A 6597-nucleotide genomic window follows, 5' to 3' on the forward strand; every position below is an offset into this window, starting at 1 on the left:
ATTATAGGATCAAGTATTAATCTATGCTCGACAAAAAAATGTATTTATTTTCCCATTTATCCATCAATGTAATCAATGTATGGTTATGTATTGATAATTTCATAATTACGTGACATTTTATCCTAACTCATTTACTTTAACTTACCTCCTTATACTTTATTATTAGTTATTTGGTGATTTAATAAAGATGGTTACAAACCATTATTGCCCTTACATATAAGATCAAATATCCATTTATGGCTTTGACAAAAAAAGTGTATATTTTCGCATTTATCGGTCAATGTATAACTATATATTGGAGTTCAGTTTTACAATTTTAGTTATATAGTATAGCTAAAAGACTAATATACTTATGCATTGGACTTGTTCTAGAGCAAGCCGAGTTTTATGATTTTAGTCATACCTATCCATACTATATATATATATATTATAATAGAAAAAATATTAAAAATTTGGTTGGTCGGTCGGTCAATTCTAATTCTAATCAATATTGAAGTCAAATTGCTCGACTAATAAATTCTAATTCATATCGAACTCTTTATTACTCTAATTGATGTTTAAGAACTTCTTCTACCAATTTAAAGTCTAATTCATATTAAGGTCTATATTATATTAATTGTGTTATGGATTAAATACTAGGGTATATTTAATACTAGGGTTCGTGAGCTCAAGGCTCTATTTGACTACTCTCGTATTTCGTGACTCAATCTGCCTTCACAAGATGCCTACGTACCTTATGCTTTGCCAATGATCAAGTCAAAAAATATAATTCTGATCTGTGGGGTGAGGCCCCTTAGGCGTGGGATGCCTTGAATTAGATTAGGGTTAAGAGACTTGGTGGGCAAGTCTCAGATTTAGAATGGACTTTAGAGTCCTAGAATGCATGGATTTGCTTCCTTATAGGGACTATGTGGCTTGAGAACTACTCTTTTGAGAGTTTGATTCTGATTTGAACTTATTTTCTCAATCATAATTTGGGCTGATTTATGACCCACGGATTTAATAATAAATCATTTGTTGTGCAAGACATGCCTCTACTATAACAAGACTAAGTCAAATTGTCAGCCCTAAATAAGTTGTATGATAATCTAAGTTTGCATTTCGTATTGTATTACTTGAGTCTGTAAAAGTGTAAATAGATTAGACTGAAGTATTTTTCTGTAAACAGTCTCAAGCCTAAGAATAAATTTTGGAAGAAGATCATGAAGATCATGCCTCAGAGATATTGTGAAGAAGCTTGGAGTTGAATAAATCTGTTTTGAGAACAATATTCTAAGTCAAGAAATCTACAAGTCACAGATTGTCATATAGAGAAGTCATTCGAGAACTCCATAATGACTTATCGACAAGTCAAAAATAGCTTATAGAGAAGTATCAGAGATATCGACAAGCCAAATGAGATATGAAGATTAGAGATATTGACAAGTCATTTATGCAATAGAGAATACAGAGATATCGACAAGTCAAATTGAAGATGTGAAGATTGGAGATATCGACAAGTCAAACTCTCATTAGAGATCTCAGAGATATCGATAAGTCAATATGCCTATAGAGATTTGAGATATATCGACAAGTCTTTTCTACATGCAGAATTCAGAGATCTCAACAAGCCAAATTCTCTTATAGAGAACTCATAGACTTCGATAAGTAAAAACAACTATAGAGAAATAAGAGATCTCGATAAACCATTAAACTTATCGAGATGTCAAGTTCTCTATATAACAAACTGGAGATCTCGATTTAAACCTCAAGTACAGAATGCAGACCAGTTAAAAATCCAAGATTGTCAATCAACAAACAAATCAATCACTGATTTGAAAAGTCTACAAAAGCAGCTTGAAGACTACAAGATCAAAGACCAAGATTAACTGACAAAGGAAAGTCACAGACATGCACGATTTGCAAAGATATACTAATCCAGAAATGGAAAGTTTTAGATAACTTAAAGTAGGGTTTAGTACATGCTAATGCATGCCATGTAAAACCTGTGTTTACTGATCTATAAAGTACACACCGGTCCTTTATTTTTAAATATAACAAACAGATCTAGAACTTCTTGTAACTCTCTCAAGAAAGAAGCTGAGTTTTTTATCAACAAAGAACCCAGAAATTTGTAGCAAGACATACTTGATTTTAATATAAAATTAAGTGAATTTTGAAGATACTGTGTTTATGTGCATGTTTATTAATTCTGTTTAAACACTATATCTCTAGAAGTTAAACTGCCTTGTTTATCATATCCAAAATAGTTTAAAAAGCTTAAAAATATCCTAAAATACATTCACCCCCTCTGTGTTGTAATCATTACCTAACAAGTGGTATCAGAGCAAGCAAACAGATTAAAGATCTTGGAAGAATGAATACACAGAAACTTAGAAGTATCAAAATCCCTACATTTGACAGATCTAACTACACATTATGGAAAAAGAAAATGATGTTGTTTATAAGGATGGCCAACCCATTATATGTTCATATTCTCAAGAATGACCCTTTTATCCCATGGAAAGAGTTGATGAAACTACAGATGGAGACATGTTCATTCCATCTCATTATACTCCTAAGGATCCCTAACAGTACACTGAACCTGAAAAGGAGAAAGTCTCTCTGGATAGTGGCTTGCAACTAATTTTAATAGAGTCACTTGACAATGTAATGTACAATAACATTATCAACTGTGACACAACCAAATAGATCTAGGAGAAGATAGAAATTCTATAAGAAGGAATAGAGAAAGTTAGGTCAAACCAAAGAAGGATTATGGTATCTCAGTATGAGGGTTTTATGGCTAAACCAAAAGAAGGAATTACTGAAGTTTTTGAGAGGTTTAATAAATTGATAAATGACTTGCAGCTACATGATAAATATTATGAAGATGAAGAGGTTAACCTAAAGTTCCTGCTAACTCTTCCTAACCATCTTGAACAGAAAATATCAGCCGTAAGAGAAGGAAGAGATCTAAACAGAATGACTTTGGAAGTTCTATATGGAATCTTGTAAACTTATGAACTTGAGATGCTAAAGAGAAAGTCATTGAAAGCACACCATGGACATGTAGTTGATGATTCCAGTGCTTTGATTGTACATGACAGAGAAGAAAGTGAAGATTTGCAAGATAATCAAGTTCCAATTATTCAAGCTGTGGAACAAAAGAACATAGGACCCCAGAAGCAAGTTGTGTTGAAGTTTGGATGAAGATGAATACTACACCTTGGATGGGATAGATGAAATGGACCAATCTATGGCTTACTTGGCTAGGAAATTCTCCAACATAAGAGTCAAAAAGCCAAGGTTTTTCAAAGGCAAGGGACAATCTTCCAACTGCAATAATTGAAAACCAAAAGCTCAGTATAATTCAGCTAACAAAGGTGGCTACAAAACATGATCTATGGACATATCAAAGATAAGGAGCTTCAATTGTGCCAGTAGATGGGGCCTGCAAGTATAATAAAGGAAATGCAACTGATCCCTACTCATTCTGTGACAAGTTTGATTGCATCCCTTGCAACTTGAAAGTGATGAAAATTTTCCATAAGCTGAGAGTAGACCTCAAAAAAGTAAATGATGGGTCTGCATGAAAAAGGGAGAATACGTAACAGTCCATGAACACTATTCTTTCTGAAATAACTCATTCTAATTCTGCTCATTCTGTTAACAAGAAGAAAGTACCCAACACTGCTTGAGTTTCTAAACACACTTAATTCTCATTGTGTGTAGGGAAAAAGGAAGAAAGTCATATGGATCATAGACAGTGGATGCTCAAGACATACGACAGGCGATATGGCCCTACTATCATAATTTGAGGAGAAAGCTGGCCCATTAGTGACTTTTGGAGACAATATCAAAGGTTTCATAATGGGATATGGCAAATTTATTTCTGGAAATGTTGTCATTGAAGATGTAGCACTGGTAGCTGGTCTGGAAGTGAATCTTCTTAGTGTCAGTCAATTTGCAGACAAAGGATTCAAGGTTTTATTTGACAAAGGAGAATGCACTTTTATCAGCAAAAAGACTGGTGAAGTAGCTCTGAAAGAAGCAAGGAAGGGAAACTTATTTGTTGCAGACTTGGACTCAGCAAATGATGATGAAATTTGTTGTATCTACACCAAGGCTTCTGTAGAGCAAAGTAAATTGTGGCATAAGAAGCTGTCTCACTTGAATTTCAAGACAATCAACACTCTAGTAAAAAATGAGTTGGTGAGAGACATGCCTAATCTAGAGTTTGCTCAGAATGAAGTTTGTGAAGCCTGTCAAAAGGGAAAAATGAAGAAATCAAGTCACAAGAGTAAAACTGTGAATTATATAAGTGCACCTTTGCAACTTATTCACATGGACTTATTTGGACCAGTTAATATCCTATCAATTTCAAGAAAAAGATATGAACTTGTGATGGTGGATGACTACTGAAGATATACATGGATATAATTTATGCATTCTAAAGATGAAACTCCACACATCATAATTAAACACATCAAGAAGATTGAGAAGCAGGTTGAAGATCAAAATTGTGTGAAAAGATTGAGGAGTGATAATGGAACAGAATTCAGAAATGCAACCTTAACTGAATTCTGCAAAGACAAGGGCATTGTTCAAGAGTTCTCAGCTGCTAGAACACCTTAACAAAATGGGGTAGTTGAGGAAAAGAACAGAACACTAATAGAGGCTGCTAGAACAATGTTGCAAGATGCAAAATTGCCAACAAGTTCTTGGGAAGAAGTTGTAAACAGTGCATGCTATACTCAAAACAGATATCTCATTAACAAGAATTTTAGAAAATCACCCTACTCAATATTTTCTAAAAGAAAGCTTACTGTGAAGCATTTTCATGTGTTTGGAAGCAAGTGCTATGTTTTGAAGGACATCTCTGAATATGTGAAAGATTTGACTCTAAAGTTTTTGAGGAAATTTTTCTGGGATATTCATCGGAGAGAACTGCCTACAAGGTCTATGTGATTGAACAAAAGAAAATTATGGAAAGGACATATGTTACCTTTGATGATGACAAGTGCCCAGGCTTGGAATGCCTTGATGAAAATGAAGCTGAAGCCCTAAAGTTTGAAAATCTCAACTCTCAACATTGATAGTGATTCTGATGATGAAGCTGAAGTCGACACAAATCACAGAATTGATGAAGCTTCAACTGAACAAGTGAATCATGAGAATGGAAGCTCATCTCATGTACCTGAATTTGATAGCACAAACTCAGGGGGAAAAAGAGAAGAAGGTTATGCAAGTCATGCCAATGGTGAAGAAAATACAGAAAACTCAAGTCAACAAACTCACACCAGAAAGTGGGATAGAAGTCACACTAGAGAAGTAATTATTGGTGATACAACTGTTGGAGTGAGGACTAGAAGTGCAACTGCAAATGAATATCTACATGCATGTTTTCTTTCATAAGTTGAGCAAAAAAAACTGAAGAAGCTCTACTTGATCCTGATTGGATATCTACTATGCAAGAGGAGCTAAATAAGTTTGAAAGAAACAAAATTTCAGAATTGGTTCCTGCACCAAAGAACATAAGTGTAATTGGAACAAAGTGGGTGTACAGGAACAAGATGGATGAAAATGGAATTGTCACCAGAAACAAAGCAAGGTTGGTTGCAAAAGACTACTCACAGGAAGAAGGAATTGGCTATGACGAAACCTTTGCTCCAGTTGCAAAACTTGAAGCAATAAGGATTTTTCTTGTATTTGTTGCACATTCAAATTTTAAGGTATATCAAATGGATGTCAAAAGTGCTTTCCTTAATGGTGAGTTGGAATAAGAAGTTTATGTGCAACAACCACCTGGCTTTGAAGATCCAGAATTTCCAGATTTTGTATATAAGTTGCTCAAGGCTCTCTATAGACTAAAACAAGCACCTAGAACCTGGTATGCCATGTAGGATTTTATCTATCACGGAAGCATGGTAAAACAATTTCACACATATAAAATCCATATAATATGCATACAGATCGTAAATAAAATCGAGGGATCGATTTCTAACCTTTAAAAGCGATCCAAGAACAACGGGCGAAGATCCTTAGCAGCTGCTCCTCAAGTGTGAAGCACTCCACCGGTATCCACCAAGAAAACGATGTAATGAAGGAGGAGGAGGTGGAGAGAATTAGGGTTTTGTAAATCTTTGGGTTGAGGCAAAAATAGGGTTTATAATAGTATATTTATAGGCAAAATTTTCAGCTGAAAATTTTCCCATAAAATATTATTATTGTTAACCCTTTATCATTCTCACTAATAATTAAAACACCTTTTAATTATTAATCCTTTTTCTAAACACTTTAGAAATAATTCTCTCACTTGATTTAATTTCAAAAAATTAAATTCTTAATTAATAATATTAAGAACTTTTTCTTAATTAATTTATAATCAATTAAATCTCATTTAATCAATTATTAAATTTGCCAATTAATTATTTATTTCATAAATAAATAATTATCAGCCATTATTAATTAATTTCTCCACCATTAAATCATTCTCTTTTATGGTGTGACCCTGTAGGTTCAATATTAAGCCGGTAGTAGAAATAAATAATAATAAAACTATTTTATCATTATTTATATAAATTCTCTAATTCATTAAATATGATTAATTAATTA

This window comes from Apium graveolens, chromosome 5, assembly GCF_009905375.1.
Source record: "Apium graveolens cultivar Ventura chromosome 5, ASM990537v1, whole genome shotgun sequence".
Lineage (NCBI taxonomy): Eukaryota > Viridiplantae > Streptophyta > Magnoliopsida > Apiales > Apiaceae > Apium > Apium graveolens.